This window comes from Delphinapterus leucas, chromosome 18 (assembly GCF_059928025.1).
Source record: "Delphinapterus leucas isolate spDelLeu-1000000601 "Yukka" chromosome 18, BTC_Dleu_Yukka2, whole genome shotgun sequence".
Lineage (NCBI taxonomy): Eukaryota > Metazoa > Chordata > Mammalia > Artiodactyla > Monodontidae > Delphinapterus > Delphinapterus leucas.
Genome location: NC_143146.1, coordinates 66,463,482 through 66,484,180, shown reverse-complemented (window position 1 = coordinate 66,484,180; position 20,699 = coordinate 66,463,482). Strand labels below are relative to the sequence as shown.

Here is a 20,699-nt window from a genome sequence, read left to right as displayed (position 1 = left end):
ACAGGCTCCCACTTTGAGAGTGTGGATGTGCCTCCTTGAGACTTCCTGTAATAGCCAGCGTTCTCTGGAGAAACCGAACCCCAATAGTGTGTGTGTGTGTGTGTGTGTGTGTGTGTGTGTGTGTGTGTGTAGAGAGAGAGAGAGAGAGAGAAAGAGAAATGGAGACAGAGAGAGATTTATTTGAAGGAATTGGCCCATGTGATTATGGAGGCTGGCAAGTCTAAAATCTGCAGGGTGGGCCCTCAAGCTGGCAGAATCCCCTCTTGCTCAGGGGAGGTCAGATTTTGTTCTAGTCAGATCCTCATCTGATTGGATGAAGCCCTTCCACATTATGTGGGGCAATCTGCTTTACTCACAGTCCACTGATGTAAATGTTAATCTCATCAGAAACACCCTTGACCAAATATCTGGGCACTGTGGCCCAGCCAAGTAGACGTATAAAATTCACATCACACTTCCCTTTCTTCATTTATACCTGAGAAGTTCCACCACTGCTAGATGCTGTTCTGAAATAAACAAAAAAATTTTAATCAGTATGCCCCAAATTAAAAATTCATGATCTTTTTATGTATATATAGTTCAGTCCAACTCTTTTAAAAGAGTGTGATAATTATTTTTTCCCTTTTCACTTAGATTTAGGAAAGAGTAGAGACATCTCTTTGTGCTGTACCCTCTCAATATTCAATCATTGATTCATTCATTCAGTCAGTCTTTCAACAAGTATTTATTGAAGATATAGGCACTGAGGCTAGTGCAGTGATATGGATAATAGATCAGATCCAGAAAATAACATGTTAAGCTAGGGAGCCACACAAACATTTTGTGGTAACTGGTGAAAAAGAATAAAGGAAACTGCAAGTGCAAAAGATATTAGATTTATAAGCTTGCAAGAGCTGATCCAAGAAGCTTTATAAAAGAGTAAAATTTTACGAGCAAATTAAACAAGTGAAAGTTTACAAATCTTAGCAAATCATGATGTCTGCAGACCTGTTCCCTGAATAATCAAAGATGAGTCTGGACAATTGTTTATTCAAACAGTTTAACGTTGACCAACTAACATAGTTTATTTAGGAAGCAAATGCCTTAGTAAAGAATATACAGACCCTAATGCATATTTAATGACTTTTTCATTGCCCCCCCAATATCATTTCCTTTGTAAGATCCTGATTTTACCAACTGCTGTCTTGCCAACTACTGTGCTTTTAAGGAGGATAACTGCCATGGTTGATGGAGAATTATTATGTTGAGAAGTTGCTGAGAGGGTAGTTTTTGGCCATATGAGAGTGCACATTTCATGGCAGTATCACCAACTCTATAGTATGAATAAAATTGGAACAAAACTGGCAAGTAGATTTCTAAGATAGTTCCCAATGACCCTCACCCTTATATAATACTCTTCCCTGGGGGTGTGGGTGGCACCTGTGAATATGATGAGATGATTATATTATACTCTCTGGTAAAAGGAAGATTATCTTGGGTGGGCCTGGACTAACCAGGGAAGCCCTTTAAGAGTGGAGAGTTTTCTCTGGCTGGTTTCAGAAGTCAGAGTTTCAAGGCAGCAGAGACATACTCCTGTTGGCCTTAAAGAAACAAATGCTGTGTTATGGAAAGGGCCACTTGTCAGGGAACAGTGGGAGGCCTCTATAAGTTACAGATGCCCTGGTTTACAGCCAGCAAGAAAACAGGGACCTCAGTCATAAAACCTTCAGGAACTAACTTCTGCCAACAATAGAATGAGCTTGGAAGTGGATTTTCTTTTTTCAGAGCCTCCAGATGAAAACTCAGCTCAGCTGACCCCTTTATTTCTGCTTCGTGATTTACTGAGTAGAGGACCCAGTCACACCATGCCGGACGTCAGGACTACGGAATTGTGAGTGAATTAAGAGTTATTGTTTTAAGCTGCTAAATTTGTGGTAATTTGTTGTGTAACAAAAGAAAGTTAAGACAAAAAGGAAAACAAAACAATATCCAAATTTTATTTCTTTTGGATGTGATATTGTGCTGAAATTGGTCTTGTGGTTCCATCGTTCTATTTAGGTCACGTACAGTAAGGTATGATCTCGATGGTGAGGTGACATAGCTGGAGGTAGGCCTCCCATAATGGAAGGGTGGTTCCTTTAGGAGAGGCCCACTTCAAACCTTGTAAAATCGCGGAACAAGTTAAAAAAGGGTATTTTCCCCATAAACTTCCTGAATGTGTGGGTCACTATTTGGGTCACTATTTTTTTTATCATTAATACTTCTATGAACATGGGGTTTAGAATAGTCAGCTAATTTGTTAGTTAGTTCAAGACTTGATAATACTTCAAACTCAAGTATGTGACTCACATAATCACTTTGTAATGTTCAGTTTAGAGCTGCTATGGGCTAATTCATTTTTAATTTTTTTTTGTAAAATAATTCACTTTCTAACTGGTAAGGCATAAATCATCTTCAAAACCTTTTCATAAGTTCAATATAATAGTTTTAATAATCAGAATTATATTTATTTCAAGAGAGGCTGAATAAAGGATCCAAATGTGTAAAGTTAGAGACTTCTTGAGAAAAACATAAAATGCAAATCTAACTTTATACATTATTCTCTTTTTAAAAATTTATTTATTTATTTATTTTGGCTGTGTCGGGTCTTAGTTGTGGCATGCAAGATCTTTGTTGCGGCATGCAGGATATTTTTAGTTGTGGCATTCGGGATCTTTAGTTGTGGCATGCGGGCTTCTTAGTTGCAGCATGCGGGCTTCTTAGTTGCAGCACGTGGGCTTCATAGTTGCGGCATTCATGTGGGATCTAGTTCCCTGACCAGGGATAAAACCTGGGCCCCCTGCGTTGGGAGCGTGGAGTCTCACCCACTGGACCACCTGGGAAGTCTCCTGTACATTATTCTTTATCTTCTTTCCCTATTATAAAATGTTTAAATATTTAATTCCTTGAAATTCTGACACTGATCTCTATACAAATTCTTTCAGCTCTGCTATCATGCATTATATATTTAGGATAATTGCGTATTGTATTAAGACAAAATAGATCAACGATCTTTAATTACTTGTTAGCTAGAAGGTTAGAGCTGCAGCTGTGGTTATTCTTCTCCTTTTTCTTCTGCCTGTGACTCAAATCTCAAAACCTCTTCTCACACTCCAAAATCAGACCCTTCGCTTCATGTCCAATCATCTTTTTCCCTTTAATTCTCATCGTTGACCTTTCCTCACCCTAATTTTCCATGAGCTTTTCCTAGCTTCCTCCTTTTAACTATTATTTTACCTACCTTTTCTCATAGACCGTTTCTTTCCACCACTACTGCCCTCCCAACCCCCAGAAATTAATTTCTTTCCTCTTCTCTGTTTTTCTTTTTGCTAAATAGTTACTTAACTCTAGAAATGTATAAATTCCACACAGAGATTGGGCCAGGATATAACTGATTTATGCAAGTAAACCTCTTTCCTTATTTTCCTCTCTTATTAAGAACCTTCTCACATCCTTAACATAAATTTAATCAGCTTACCTTTACCTTCTCTCTCAACTTCTAGCTCCTACTTCATCATTATAAATTGCTGAATACCTGTGCGTAATACCAGGGCTAGATTGTGCAAAAGTTGGGACATTCAGAATGTTACTTAGGAATTTTACCTGCATTTTCTAGGATCCTATCAGAGATCTGCTGAAAAAGAACAAGAGAACATAGGGTTCTGCTGGATCAGATGATACCTTTGTGCACATTGGCATAATCAACCATGTGGGTGCAAAGCTTAATGAGGAGAAGAGACCTTTATGCAATTTTGAATGAAGGTAGCCTTTCCTGTGGAAGGTTATAGCATTGTGTCAAGGTTTATGATTAGAAAAGGGATGGGTGGGCTGCATCCAGCCTCAGCTCATCCCCTTTGCTGGGCCATTTTGTGCAGTGAGCAGCCTGCACGATTGTATGTGGCCTGACTGGGAAGTGCGACTCCAGTAAATGTAGAACAAGCGGAGGATAAAGAGTAAGGTTTATGTTATGAAATGTAACAGCAATTCATATTTCCTTGGAAAGAATTAAAATTTACTGAAAGTCTTTTTCAAGGCAAATACTGAAAGTATAAGGAATGATCATTAAGGTTTATAATAAATTAGGCATTAGAAATGTGTATTTCAGTAGGAAATGAGAGTAAAATTGGGAAAGTAAAGATAGGTAGATGGGGTATAGAACGCTGTTCAGCAAACTTTTTGTTACAATGCCAGATAGTAAATAGTTCAGGGTTTCTAGACCATATAGGCTCTCTGTTGCAATTTTTAAAGTCTGCTCAAAAGCAGCCATAGAAAATTTGTAAATGAATGGGCATGGCTGTGTTCCAGCAGAATTTTATTTACAAAAGCGGGCTGGGAGGGGTCGTATAGAGTATTGAGAGAAAAGGGTTCACGGAGGCATTTGGTTGGTGTGAATCTGCTGTTGATGCAGAAAGAGCTCTAAACCTGAGTAACAAGTGTTCATAAATTATCAGACAGATAAATTCCACACAGGTTGAAAAAGAACCTTTTGATAACCAATTTGAATTTATAGATCTACAAACACTAGGAATGGAAGTTTTGTCAAGCATTTGTTTCTCTGTTAAATCTCCTGTAATATATACACTTGACAAAATTAAAAACTGGACTAATAGACTATATTTCACATAAAATGTTACTCTTTAAACTTCTTTTTCAGTGCTCAGTTTAAACAATATATAATGGTTGTATATTATGATCCTTTGGGTCATGGTGAATTTTATTTCCTTTGCTTCATAGCAACTAGCTGATATCAGAACTGACCTTTGTTGCAGCTGGCCTTGCTAATGGAACTCAGATGGTTTGCTCAGATAAGTAATACTTCGGGGAAAATTCACTGTAAGCAAAATACTTGAAAAGATATGAGAAAGGGCAACACTTGGGCTATAAAAACAGACTTTATATTTCTCCATGGAAAAAACTTTATGGTCCTAGCATTTTACTCATTCCCTAATTATCTAAATATGTCATTCCATAGCATAAATATAAAGATATTTTTGCTCTTTGAGGGCAAATTGCCCTGAGTTATCAAACTCTCAGATCTTGAAAAGAATCAGTCTTGAAAAGATCCTTCTACCCCTTCCCCTCCCTCCCCTCTCCTTCTTCCCTTTATCCTTTCTTTTTTGTGTGTCTGTTTTCAAGATGAATATAGACTGTTCCAGCAAAGTCTTTATAAAAACTATGTGAAAGAGGTGAGTGCTGATGGGTTATGGGCAACTGGACATCTGGGCCTTCGTGTTTCCTGCATGGAGCAGAATTCCTTTGGCCACACCAGCCCTCCTGTATTGTCTATTGTAGTCTGTAACCTCTCCTTTCACTGAAAGGGGCAAATTTATGAAGGGGTTCACACAGCTCTTCTGGTTTTTAAGGCAACTAAGGCCAGCTGGAATACACTTTATTCACTGTAATACACTTTATTTCATTAGATTTTTATATTCCAGTGAAAACTGGCTGTTGAGAGGCCTCAGAGTCAGGGTTTAGATTTTGATTGTCATTTACCACTGCTAGAAAGAAATTAAACAAATTCTAGTGAGGACATATCTCAGTGAAAAGAAACCTTCTCTTCCATAGCACATTGATGAAAAGAAAGCTCAAAGTTACAAGGATTTTCTGAATTCCATTGACTCTTTACTGCTAATTAGTAGCATGACTTATTTGAGTGCACTTGATACTTGCTTTGACTTGCTTTTAATATCACTCTAATTTCCCATGGAACCTTTTTGTTCTAAACTTGTGCGGATAAATATACAAACTATGGACAGGACCAGTCTTGTTTATTTATGAAACAAAGTTTTGTTATTACTATATTTGGAGTTCATTTCTAGGCAGTTAAAGGAAGGAAGTAATTAGTACCTTCTTTGAAGGCCATTTTGAAATTTTATGAAAAAAAGTATGTGATAGGAAATCAATCTGGGAATGCAGTGGGTGAACTGATTCTAATCCTACTCAGTGTATGATGCTAGATGGATTTTCTAGTTCTGGTTGTGGGGTGGGGATGGCGTATTTCTGTGGGGTTGGAGACTAACAATAGTAGCTTGTATGCCTTTCCTGTGTGTGTGGTCTCTGGAACAAGTAACCTAGAGAGAGTGTGCCACTGAGAGGGCTAGCAGGGATGAAGCTAATGAATATTCAACAACGTGGCTCTGCTTATCTCCTCAATGTGATTCAAATGTGATGCGAGAAAAAGGTGAATGCAGGTTGTTGGTGAGAGGAGAACTACAATTTCATCCTAGTACTTGAAAGGCATTAATTTCCAGCAGCATAGATATTTGTCAGTGACACCTTACAGCATTAGGTCAAGTCTGTGCATTTATTAAATGGTTTTTTTTTTGAAGAATCACCCCAATGGCTGCTAGACATAGAACGCTGCTGCTCCAAGTAAATCACTGGTTTACACCAGATCTTGACATTTACAGCCTATCTAGCATAAGATGCTATAAATATAGGTTTTGGTTATTTACTTTATAGTAGAAATATTCAGTGTATTATGAATTCGTATTTGTTAAGACTTGGGGAACCTTTTGGTTAAGATTTCTTCAGCATATTTGCTGCTACTGAATTTTTTTTCCCTTTTGGTTCAGTGAAGGTGATTCCTTTAGGCCCTGTGACTAATTTCCCAAGATCCAGAGATTATCTAATGAGTTCCTCAGAAAACTTTGGAACAAAATTAATTCAAGATTTACTGAGTGACTAATGTAATCATATCTCTGGGGAAATAGCTGACCCCTAGTTTACTGGTTAGTTGCAAAAAATTCTGGCAATGAACAGAAACAAGGGTAAACATCTGTTATTTTAAAAATAACTCGGGCTTCTGTGGTGGTGCAGTGGTTGAGAGTCTGCCTGCCGATGCAGGGGACGCAGGTTCGTGCCCCGGTTTGGGAGGATTCCACATGCCGCGGAGCGGCTGGGCCCCTGAGCCATGACTGCTGAGCCTGCGCATCCAGAGCCTGTGCTCTGGAACGGGAGAGGCCACAACAGTGAGAGGCCCACGTACTGCAAAAAAAACCACAAAAAACCCGTCAGGGACCCTTGATGTCCATATGAGACATAGACAGCCTCAGTTTTAAATTTTCCTCCCAAATAATGACATTTCTTCCTTTGCCATCATAATTTATCTGTTGATAAAATTTACCATGTGTATTCATGAGAATATGATTTATAAAGTTAAGATGTAGACTGGATCTTTATCATGTAAAAGCTTCTAATGGATTGTTTTTGGAAGAGTAACTGTGAAAAGGAATGTTTGTTTAGAGCACAAGTTGGGAAAACATATGTAACCATGAAGGATATTATTGGAATAAAAGAAAAACTAACATCACCACGTTCATCTATTTCAAACTTTGATGCATCAGAAGAAAATCAATCTGTGATCCGGAAGGCACTTTAAATAGTCAAAGGATATTTTTTGCATCAGACATTTCATATTTGTGCTTAGATAATGCTTCAAATATTTTGAAAGAACAGAGAAGTGCTATGGAAAAAAATCATTCTATTTTTTACGATCTAAACGATCGTAACTCATAGTCCTGGCCAGAATTTTGTTTTCTTAAAACTATTCCCTGCACATATAATGATGATTGATATGGTAGTTCTTAGTCCATACATATGTATGCTGTGTGTGTGTGTGTGTGTGTGTGTGTGTGTGTGTGTGTACGTACATGTATGTGTGTGTAACTTGCATGTGTAAAACAGGTCTTTTTGCACTTTATGAGTTTAATTTGGAATCCAATTCTAAATGTTTATCTTTAAGGCCTAGAATAACAGAATTTGTGAAAAGTAGAATGTACCCAAAGTTTAACACAAGTCCTGGGACAAGATATAAAGTAGGTGAAGTTCATCTTCACTGAGATTCCATCTCCATCTGTAGGGGCTTTACTCTTTGAAGATCTGCCTCTGGCTGGGGAAAACATGCTGGGCCACCAGAAGAGAACTGTCAGGGGGCGGGGGTATTTGTAGCTTGGAGAGTGGTTTTTGAACCAACTGTCGACTTCCTATACTTATTTTCTCTCTCTGCCATTTTGAATTTCTCTCTCTCTCTCTTTATTGTGTGTTAATTTCTTAACGCATGCATTTTATTTTTAAAAATTTATTTTATTTTTTAAGTAGATATAATCGACAAATAACATTATATTAGTTTCAGGTATACAAACATAAATTTCTTTCTTGTGATGAGAACTTTTGAGATCTACTCTCTCAGCAACTTTCAAGTGTATAATACAGTATTATTAACTATAGTCACCATGCTGTACATTAAAACCCCAGGACTTATTTATCTTATAACTGGAAGTTTGTACTTTTGACCAACTTCATCCTTTACCCAAACCTCACCCCCTGCTTCTGGCAACCACCATTTTATTCTCTGTATCTATGAGTCTTTTTTTTTTTTTAAGATTCCGCATAAAAGTGAGATCATGTGGTATTTGACTTTCTCTGTCTGACTTACTTCACTTAGCATGATACCCTCCAGGTCCATCCATATTGTTGCAAATGGCAGGGTTTCCTTCCTTTTTATGGCTGAACAATATTCTCTATCTATCTATCTATCTCTCACTCACATAGTGAGGATAAACTTTCATCCATTGATGGACACTTCGGTCGTTTCCATGTTTTGGCTATTGTAAATAATGCTGCAATAAACATGGGGGTGCAGATATGTCTTCAGGGTGGTGATTTGGTTTTCTTCTGATAAATATCCAGAAGAAGAATTGCTGGATGATACGGTAGTTCTATTTTTAATTATTTGAGGAAACTCTGTACTGTTTTCCACAGTGGCTGCACCAATTTACATACTCACCAACAATGCACAAAGATTCCCTTTTCTCCACATCCTTGCCAACACTTGTTATTTCTTGTCTTTTTGATAATAGCCATTCTAACAGGTGTGAGTCTCTGATTTGCGTTTCCCTGATGATTAGTGATGTTGAGCATCTTTTCAGGTACCTGTTGGCCATCTGTATGTCTTCTTTGAAAAATGTCTATTTCGGTCCTCTGCCCATTTTTTAATCAGATTGTCTGATTTTTTGTTATTGAGTTGTATGAGTTCTTTATATATAGTTTTGGATATTAACCCCTTATCAGATATAAGATTTGCAAATAGTTTCTTCTTTTCAGTAGGTTGCCATTCCATTTGTTGATAGTTTCCTTGGCTGAGCAGAAACTTCTTAGTTTGATGGTATCCCACTTGTTTAGTTTTGCATTTGTTGTCTTAGCTTTTGGTCTCAAATTTTAAAAAATCATTGCCAAGATTGATGTCAAGGAACTTATTGTCCATGTTTTCTTCCTGGGGTTTTATGGTTTCAAGTCTTCCATTCAAGTTTTTAATTCATTTGAGTTAATTTTTGTGTATGGTATAAGACAGTGACCCAGTTTCATTCCTTTGTATGTGGCTGTCCAGTTTTCCAAACTGCATTTATTGATGAGACTGTCCTTTCCCCATTGTATGGTCTTGGCTCCTTTGTTGTAAATTAATTGACCATATATACATGGGTTTGTTTCTGGGCTCTCTATTCTGTTCCATTGATCTATGTGTCTGTTTTTATGCCAATACTATAATGTTTTGATTACCATAGCTTTGTAATACAGTTTGAAATCAGGAACTGTGATGGTTCCAGCTTTGCTCTTCTTTCTCAAGATTGCATTGGCTATTCGGGGTCCTTTGTGGTCCTATACATATTTTAGGACTGTTTCTTCTATTTCTTTGAAAAATATCATTGGAATTTTGATAGGGATTGCATTGAATCTTCAAATAGCTTTGCAGAGTATAGATATTTTAACAATATTAATTCTGCCAATCCATGAGGTTGGAATATCTTTCCATTTATTTGTATCTTCTTCAAATTCTTTCATCAGTGTCTTATAGTTTTTAGTGTACAGGTCTTTCATGTTTTTGATTGAATGTATTCTTAGGTATTTTATTCTTTTTGATGAAATTGTAAATGGGATTATTTTCTTAATTTCTCCTTCTGCTGGTTAGTGTATAAAAATGCAACAGATTTTTGTATATTGAGCTTTTTTTTTTTTGCGGTACGCGGGCCTCTCACTGTTGTGACCTCTTCCGTTGTGGAGCACAGGCTCCGGACGCGCAGGCTCAGCGGCCATGGCTCACGAACCCGTGTCCCCTGCATCGGCAGGCGGACTCTCAACCACTGCGCCACCAGGGAAGCCCTCGTGTAAGCCCTCGTGTATATTGATTTTTGTATCCTGAAACTTTACTGAATTTGATTATTAGTTCTAACAGTTTTTTTTTTTTTGGTAGAGTATTCAGGGTTTTCTATATATAATATGTTATTTGCAAATAGTGACGATTTTACTTCTTCCTTTCCAATTTAGATGCCTTTCATTTCTGTTTCTTGACTAATTGCTCTGGGTAGGACTTCCATCCACTTTTATTCTTGAACTTAGTAATTTTGAGTCTTCCCATGAGCATCTCAAATGCTCTTTTCTTCTTGATCTTTCATTCAGAACATATTCCTCGTTTCTTTGTTTTCCTTGGCTCTCTGTTTTGGTTTGTATGTGTTAGAGAAAAGAACCACCTCTCCCAGTCTTTTTGGAGTGACCTCATACAGGAGACAAATCTTATCATTTAACTCTTTCCTACCTCTTGGTCATCTCTCAAACCTTTTGGTTTGTCCAAGCAGCCTACTTTGTTCTTAGTTGCTCCCAGTAGTTGAGAGTGTGCCAAGACCTGTCAGTGTCCCAAAGGGGAGGATCTTAGTCAGCATCTAGATGCAGGCTGACTGGAAACTGAACCCTCAGGCAGTAGTTTTTAAAGTGTGCAAATATACCTCTTTCAGGGGAAGGTGAGGAGAGAGGCATTTCATTCTTTTCTCTCTGCACTGAACTCTGGCATGAATCAATTAAGAACTGTTTCTTTGTTTGCTACCATCCCACTGAACCTGTGAACACAAACCCTGCTGGCCATTAGAGCCAAAGTATCAAGGAATGTTTCCTCTGGGTAGCAGCCACAAAAACCTGGATGCCAGATATGTGCACTAGTGTGTGCATTTTAATGCAAGTACATACAGAGAAAGAATGAGAAATTCCCCCTACCCTCCACTTCCCATTCTCCTCCCATCACCACTGTTTACATTTTAGTTGTGTATCTTTTCAGTCCTTAACATGGGCACACATTTTAAAAAACAAATATATTTTGACTCCAAATTCTACTACCTTTTCATTTTATAAATATTAGTCTAATCAGTTTTTTTCAAAAAGAATAATTACTATCTTTTAGGTAAACATATTAGTCTACCAACCAGAGTAAATATAGCCCTTGGTATACAGAAATTGACTTCGAGTTTCAAAAGTCTCTTCTTGCTAGACTACTCGTGTAAAACTCTCATTACACTTTATGTTATGGGCAACTTGTAAAATACTGTAGTGGGTTAAATGGTGCCCTGCCCCTCCCCAAAGGGTTTATCCATGTTCTAAGTCCTGGAACCTGTGAATGTCACCTTTTTTGAAAAAAGGGGCTTTGCAAGTGTAATTAAGGACCTTGAGATGAGGTGATCATCCTGGACTACCTTTGTGGGCTTTAAATCAAATGACAGGAATCTTTATTAGATAGACATCCAGAGGGGAAGGTGTACACAGGGGAGAAGGCAAAGTGAAGATGGGGGTGGAGAATGGAGTACTGTGGCCACAAGCCAAGGAAGCCAAGGGATGCTGGGCGCCACCAGAAGGTGGAAAAGGCAAGGAAAGATTCTCCCCTAGGGTCTCTAGAGGGAGTGCAACTCTGATGACATTTTGATTTGAACTCTGGCCTCCAGAACTGTGAGAGAATAAATCTGTCATTTTAAGCTACTAGTACGGAGCGTCAACCAAGAAACACAGAAGGCCCCAAATAAGAAAAGAGTTTCTTTGCGGGGGGCGGTGGGGGGGTGGTCTTAGGGATTGCAGTTTGCAAGACACAGATTGGGGTAAAACCTAAAGAGTGTTTCAGGGAAGAGAAAGAGTCAGGGACTTATAAAGGCAAAAGCTACATGGTTGGTAAAGTTGTCTGGCAAGAATATGATTCACTATAACAGAAGAAAGGAAATATTTGTCCTTAAAGGATAGGTTGCCATGAGTTATTTTAGGGTCAGCATCCAATAAGTATCTTAAGCTTCTGGAATACTGGGCAGATGTTCCGAATGACTGTGTTAAGATAATAAGTGATCAAAGTTCATATTCCATCCTGCCTGAGACATGCACAAGTCACACTTCCTCAGTCATTTCCCAGCTCCATTTTAGAGAACTCTCTTAGTAATACTGACTCAATTTTGATTTTCCTTTCACAGTGGTAATTTGTAACTGCAGCTGCAGGAAACTAATTCAAACACCAATGCCAAAATACCATACTTCCATTATCTAGAAATAGAAGAGAATGAAGCAATTGACTCACAAATTTCATTCTTAAATAAGCAACACTTACAACTTTTATTGTTATAAAACAATATCCCAAGAATTATTACTCTAGTGAGCTTCTATTTGAACATCTGTATAATTACCTGACTATAGCACTGAAACTAGAAGATTTGTTTCTGGATTAATAAGAAAGACTTGTTAAATAGCAGTAACAAAATACTAAATTAACATTATCTAAGCCTTAAAGATAGACATTTGAAATTAGATTTCAATTAAACTCATAAAATGGAAGCAATTTATTAATAAGATTTATATTTACACAATGTATATTTTTAAAGCACTACGTTGAGAATTGTAAATCTATCAAGTTTATATTTGAGCTATTATATAGACACTTAACTAAGGGCAGTAGAATGAAAATATTAAAAAATCAAAATTATTGTAGAGGGGCAAAAAATTCCTGCTGTGTTTTATTGGACTTGTTCAAAACAGCAAATTTACTGTAATTACACTATTTATAATTAAATAAAATGGAAGTGAAAAAAGATTTACATTACAATAATCACTATCTTAAGAATTATAATTCTATCAAATTTCCATTTGGGCCATTGTGTATTCACTTAATGAATGGTGATAAAATTAAAAGAAAAAAATACTTTAGATGAAACTCAAAAGAATGTATTCCTGTGGTCCTGGAATCTTCAGAAGTCTGCTTATTGGAAGGCTGGGTCAACTCTGAAAGTGACACACTTCTATTTTCAGGTGGCAGGACAGAAGACAAAATCCAGTGCTTGGTGGAGAGACCTTTATCGTTGCCATTTGAAGTTGAGCTGGGGTAGGAAAATCACTTGGTGATTTTCCAAGAATTGTTAAATAGCAATAACAATTCTTGGGAAGGTCTGTACTAGCTTTCTAGGGGAAAAAGAGGGACAGGAGGTTCTCTTCTCAGACATTGTCCCCTAACATCCTCTGCAGCATCTGACCTCTGACTGAAGGATGCAGTGGAGGTCCAGAGTCTGGGCAGATGTGTCCTATTCTGGTGGGAGCAGTGAATCAAGCATAGTTAAATGACTGATTATCTGTGGTGTCATTTCTACTGGATTCCATTTCTGAAGATGGACTTCTGGGTTATCAAAAGAAGGCATAGTAAAACTCACAAGTTCTGTTGATCCTGAGATTCTGGCAAGCCAGGGAGTATCAGGAGAAGTTCTGCAATGCACCTGTGGAGGAATTGCTTGATCAGGATAGATTGATCTGGTGGAAGGATCATTTTCCTGTAGTTCTACTCTCATGGGGATGATGTTCCTGGATCACTGAGCCATACCAGCTATATTAGTTTGCTAGAGCTTCCACAACAAAGTACCACAAATTGAGTGGCTTAAATAATAAAAATGTATTTTTCTCATAGTCTTGGAGGCTAGAATTCCAAGATCAAGGTATTGGCAGGTTTGGTTTCTTTCAAGGCTCCTTGGCTTTCAGATGGCTACCTTCACGGTATGTATTCACATTGTCTTTCCTCTGTGTATCCACACCCCTGGTGTCTCTCTGTGTGTCCAAATTTCCTCTTCTTATAAGGACACCAGTCAGATTGGATTAGAGCTCACCCTAATGGCCTTGTTCTAACTTAATCACCTCTTTAAAGGCCCAACTTCCAAATACAGTCACATTCTGATGGACTGGAGGTTAGGGCTTCAACATATAATTTTGGGGGGACACGATTCAGGCCTTAACACCAGCCTAATGCTCCTCCTTCTTTGGTGATCTGGGAACCCAGAGAATTCTCTTGATCCAGATTCACTGGGAGACTATTTTTCAGCTCTACTCAGCACCAAGGTTCAAGATATACAATTTTTTTTTTTTTTCCTGAGGATCAGGGATGACTGGTATAGCAGGTGCTGTGCTCCCCTACCCAGATTCCTGAGGCCTTTCCAGGACTGTCTTTTCTGGCTGACTTCTACTAGTATTGCATGAGGCTCTCCATGCTGTAGAAAGCTTTTTTCTTCATGAGCATGGCAGGTTGGACATGCTGAAGAATTAACAACTCTGTTCACAACCAATGACTGAGATAAATTGGTATTTAAATATTCCAGTTTTTTTGGCCCTCAGGTAGGATAATTTGTATCTGTATTTCCCAGATATCACACTAAGGGATTAAACTCCAGTTACCCACTGAGATATTTAGTTTGATAATGTACTCTTTATTGAGTGTCTTCTCTTCCCTACCTCATATCCTCCTTCCCTCCGTTGTTTCTTGAAACTCCAAATGAATATTTTCAGTTAAGTGTTTTCTCTGGGTCTGCTTCTGGGGGGTGGGAATCCTTAACTAAGGCAAGTGAGACAAGAAGCTGTTCTAGAAAGCAGATCTTCAAGATGGATTCTAGAACAGAATCATTTGACACCCAGGTTGCAGCAAAGACCCCATTGCTAATGATAAGTGGGGTGGTGATAAGCTCTGGTGTATTGTAGTTTATAATCGCTAAGATTCTTATTGTGATGAATTGGGATGGGATGAGGTGGAAGGGCATGCACTGTCTTATGCAATATCTCTGGAATTTGAGAGATGGTGACATTGATGATTATCAGGACTATGGATTTGATCAGTTGCTGTTAAATGACGTCGGCATGTCATTTAACATATGAAGAAAGAAAGAAAACCACATACTCAAACTAGCCAGTCATGAACCATGGGAATTGTGTGAAAGCCAGAAAATCTCTTTGGCAGTATTTAAGGAAGCTCTAATCTTCTAAAGCTAGAGGACAGATTGTGTTGAGAATTAGACCCAGTATCTGCCTGTGAGAGTAGTAGAATTACAAAGAAGGCTGAATAACAGCTCTGGCAAGTTTCTTTCTAAAATTAGGGATCTGAAAAGAGTGGGACCCTGATATCTAGAATGGATTGACTTGAGAATCTTGAACTCCTTCAAGAGCTCCATGAACTCTTGGACTTACATAGGTGTCCTACTGAATTTCTCCAAGACCTCCTTAAACTCCTGGGCCTGCAGAAGTTGCCAACTCCTTTTACCACTCTCAATCCTGCTTTGCCTGGACATCATGCAGAGTCCTTACCTGAAGCAGATGTTTTACAAGATAATATGCTTGCAAGTATACTTACCTCAGGATTTGCTCCAGCTGCCCCTGCGGTAGCCAGGCCAATAACTGGGGTCAACCTCAGCATAGCCTCACGGGGGAAGTACTATCTCTGATTTGCGAGGAAAGGGATATTCACCAGATGAGTTGCAGGACCTGGCTAAAATATATTGTCAGACATCAGGAAAATGTGCCTAGAAATGAATCTTGAGAGTGCTGTACCAGAAGTTACAAAATAAGGCTGGTTAAAGGAGAGTTTACTGATATGAGTATTCTCACACGACTCAGGACTTAATATCCTGGCAAGGACACCAGGAGTCAATTAAAATATTCTGCTTGGATGGTGGGGATGCTGAAACTGCCACGGCAGAGAACTGAAGGAGGAGTCAAAAGGCTCAGAGAGAGGGGCTTCCCTGGTGGCACAGTGGTTGAGAGTCCGCCTGCCGATGCAGGGGACACGGGTTCGTGCCCCGGTCTGGGAAGATCCCACATGCCACGGAGTGGCTGGGCCCGTGAGCCATGGCCGCTGAGCCTGCGCGTCCGGAGCCTGTGCAAGGCTCAGAGAGGTGGGCATGTTAAAATAGATTTGCAGTCCTTGCTTTGCATGGTTCTGATATGCATGAATTTCAGTTACTGCAGTTCAGTTAAAAACTACCAGTGCTCCAATAGCATAGTTCAAATTTCAGTTACCAAGATATATTAACTGTTAGCAATTGCATAAAGCACAGACTTTGCTACTAGCTCTCCAATGCACAAATCACTATGCAGAAAACAGATACACATTATGATCAGTGACCAGTTATGTCACTTTTTTCAGAGTCTATAGGTAATTGGTCATGGCACATCTGTTAGTTCGCACACAGATGACAAAAGTAGAGTTTTGTTGTCTCTTTCTCTCCCAGTGATAAAGCCATGTAACATTTTACCAAAATGGATAATTGAAAGAGGGAATTGACCATCAAAAATCAAGCACAGAAAAGAGAAAAAAAAACAAGTTATAATACTAGAAGTGAAATTTTAATCAAATGTAAATGGGGTTAAAGAAGAAATAGCTAACCATGGAAATACTGGCACCACCTCTATTTAAGAGACTCCAATGTGCAACCAGAGGAACTTAGTGAAGGCAGCCTTAACAATATAAATGAGAAAAGTGGTCATGACAGAAAGGATGAAGATATCTCAGAGAAAGGATTGCCAGTGAAAAACTTCTCATTCATGGAATTCTCAGAGATATTTCATCACATTGAAAGTGGGAAGGATAAAATGCTGGAAGTGGATTCAAACTTAGCAAGTAGTATGACAATTTGCCAAGGCATGAAAAGATCCTTGATTTATATCATAAGTTATAGACAGAAAGAAGGCAAGCACTGTTCAAATACCCTTGATAGGGTTTTTGTTTTGTTTTGTTTTGTTTTTTGCGGTATGCGGGCCTCTCACTGCCGTGGCCTCTCCCGCCGCGGAGCACAGGCTCCGGACGCACAGGCCCAGCGGCCACGGCCCACGGCCCACGGGCCCAGCCTCTCCACGGCATGTGGGATCCTCCCGGACCAGGGCGCGAACCCGCGTCTCCTGCATCGGCAGGCGGACCCTCAACCTCTGCGCCACCAGGGAAGCCCTGATAGGGTTTTTCTAAACAAAGAAATAGAATACTTCAATTCTCAGTGTTTTTACTAAAGACAAGATAGAGAGGTAGAGGGACACCCAATGAGAGTTTTGTTGTACCTATTTAAGCAAAAAGATCAAGGATAGGTGTTGATGTCAGCTGCCAATAACAACAACAAAAATCCTGATCCCTTATCCAGTTTCCAGATCTGAAGCAGTTATCAAACCCAGAATTGATTCAAGGGAAAGATGGGCCTTCCTGATGATGAACTTTGCAGTGCCTCAGCAAGCACAGACAGTAGTAATTTCCCCAACCTTTTCCTGAAGTGATGGCCATTTACCAGAGTAATTATACACTAATATTAAGTAGTTACAATTAAGTAATTACACCAAGATTAAGCCTGTTGTAATTTGTTTTCTTTTTTAATCAAAATTGACTGGTTACCACTTTGAAGAAACAGTAACTAGATGAAGTGAAATTAACATAAAAAATTTTTTTGTAACTATGTAGGGTGATGGCTGTTAACTAGACTTTCTGGGATGATCATTTCACAATATATACAAATATTGAATCATTACATTGTACACTTGAAATGAATATAATGTTATACATCAATTATACCTCAATTACAAAAAAAGAAAGAAATTCATATGGGGACAGAGTACATCTGATTGGTGCAAGGGATGGACCCTTGCAGATACGGTCAGCTCTCCATTCATATCTGTGGGAAATCCTGCTCATTTACAACTGCTAGTATCTGTATCTGTGACTAAGGCTCTTTTTCCTGCTACTGTGGAGAGCTGCCTGTACACATGACAGACTGGAAATGCCAGTGAACTCACAATCCCTGGAGGGCAGCCCTCAATCAGTGACTCTCATAAGCATGTGTTGGACAATTCTGAGGTATATATTTTGCATGCATTCTCAGAGTTTTCTTATGGAATTAATCTTTAATGGCTTAATGTGGTAGTTGGTGTAGTAGCACAGCCCTTAGAGGATGCCTTCTTTACCCTGTATTAATTTCCCATTCCTTACCAGTGTTATATGTGTTTACCAACTACTCTTATTTGAATTCTGTCTCAAGAGCTGCTTCTGGGAGAATTTTAGATAAGACAGTTCCTAAAACCTTATATATTTACTTATATTTCACTTTATCAATATACATAGAGTAGTTACAAACTATAATACCAGTGTTGCTAACAATAAACCTAATGAGAAAAAGTTTGATTTCTTGGCACTGTTTTTCTTCTTAGACAAGATCACACTCATGATGTAAAATCAGAATACTATGTTAAAAAACATACATGTAATTTGAATTAAAACACGTTGACCCAGGATTTCTAGTTGTCAGAGATGATGGTGGGAGGGAGACTGTATCTGTTTAGGTTACCATTTTGCCTGGAAGTTCAATGACATGACATTTAAATTATCTACAGCATTGTTTTCTAGTTGAGTGAGATTGCCAGAGGTCAAATGAGGAAAGAGGGTGGGGATGTAAGGAAACAAGGATCACAGCACACAAAGTTGGGACTTAATGACAATCCTGTGAGTCACATCAACCATTTTAATATCAAAAATTTAGGGCTAAGGATATAGCATATTTGGGTTTTTTTTTTTCACTAAGTGGCTGACCATGTTCAAAGATGAATGATAATATAAAATGAACCAGCATAAAGACTGAAATAACAATGGAACAAAACAAAACAAAATGGAGACAGAGAATATATCTTATAAGAGGAGTTATCCAGGGGAACAGAATGAGGATTAACTCAGAAATAAGAATTCACTTCAACTTATAAAAGTCAATATTTTCTTTCTATACTAACAAAAACCAACAAGAAAATACAATAGAATAGAATGTCATTTGCCAAAAGAAAACAATTCTGTATTATATAGGAGTTAACCTAATAAAGAATGGACAATTATTCTTAAAATAATAAAGAAGAGCTCCCAAGTTTTTTGGTGGGGAGAGGTGAGTTACTAATACACGCAGATTTAAACCATAAAAAAGCCAGGTGATACTACAAGGCAATCCAATAGAGATCTCATGCACTTCTTTGATTCCAAAAGAGCACAGCACATAAAGAGAACAAGTTAAAAGGAAGGAAATATTGCTGTAGGCTTATTCATTTATTAAATAAACTTGAATAGATATGCGGTGAGCATTCCAGATAACAGAATAGTTATTATAATAACTTACCCAAAGGATTTTAATGTTTGTTGGTAATATATAAATTTTGGGATTTGACAGAAAACAGACTTCTCTTTATTATCTGCAAAAGTGTAGATTTTATATAGTGACAATCATGCCTTTGCTCACTCATTCAAAAAAACGTTTACGGCACATGAGGTGTGTGCAAGGCAAGGTGAGTATGGAGAAGATTGGCATTTTCTTCAGCAATCAAGTAACTACTCCAATACTCAGTACCAGCAATCATGAATGAGATTATAAATTGATAATACAGGGATATACTTGTATTGAACTTGAATCTTCATTTCAGTTATCTTATTAAATATTTGATGTTGCTGAAGAAGGTATAATCTGTCACTAGAAGTTACTTCCTTACAGGAGTTGAGGAAAAGGAGTTTATGGAATATTTGAACTTATTAAGACTTTAGATCATAGCATCATTCTCACTTTTATTAGGTTAGGAATAATGAATCACTCCTAAATCTGCACTCTCTCTCCTACTCTACTTAGAGTGGATTAGAAAAGTAAGGAATGTGCTACTTCAACAGGATCCAAGTCAAAAAGAGTCAAAATGTCCTGATTAGTATTAAAAATACTGATGATTGATGAAGACATGGCAAAGAGTAATAAGTCCAAAGATGGTCTCAGAGAATAATGATAAGCGGTTCCCTAAATTTATCTTCAGATACTGAGTAGCTAAATCATGTAATACATTCCAAGCCTGAATATACATGAAGTTGCTACCAGATACTGCCTCAGGGTATCTCCACTCTGAGTTATTATAAATTTTATTTCTAAGGAGGAGTATGTGTATTCAGTTGGAAATAATTTCATCTCTGATAGATAGGGCAAAATAAACCAAATTGGTACATTCCCAGAGATACTGAACTCAGTAATATGCAGTTTTTTTTTTTTGACGAATTCTTCTGAATTACAATATGGTGTTAACCACTTAATTTCTTAAATGTCCAGAGCTCTCAGACAGGTTTGAACTTATGTGGTACTGACTGAAGAGCTGTGGGGAGAATGATTTCCAGGTTGGTAGGAAAGAGTACAGGAATCAAGTGATTAGTGCCCACTGTGTGTCAGGGGACAGAGTGGCAGCCTGTCTCATCTGGCCCCTGGATACTAACAGAGATGACATACAGGTGCACAGTTAGTAATTTTGATATGATTCTTAGATAAACTGCAACCAAACAGTGGGAATGATTTTGAGGAGTGAATAACTTCAATATTTTGTTAAATGAAATCATAAGCACAATATTGATCATTTCCTTTGTTCCTATTGAAGCCTTGCTAACTCATCCCTCTGGGTGGAGCACAAAGCGCTATCCTCTTCCTGAAGTTGTCCTTGATACACTCATGAACTGTGATATTTCCTGAAATGAACCACTGTAACAATTTATTTGTACTCTTTTGTGACACTTTTCACAATCTGCCTTTTATTCATTGTTCAGATAT

At 38.1% G+C, this 20,699-nt stretch overlaps 1 long non-coding RNA gene across 3 annotated transcripts in view; it reads left to right on the top strand.

Moving 5' to 3' along the window:
• The window catches only part of LOC111175257 (uncharacterized), a 323,793-nt gene that overhangs the window by 70,538 nt on the left and 232,556 nt on the right, over positions 1–20,699 (top strand). For all 3 annotated transcript variants that reach the window (XR_016388718.1, XR_016388717.1, XR_016388719.1), the window contains exon 3: positions 1,765–1,870. This is a non-coding gene — a long non-coding RNA (uncharacterized LOC111175257). The remainder of the gene's footprint in view (positions 1–1,764; positions 1,871–20,699) is intronic.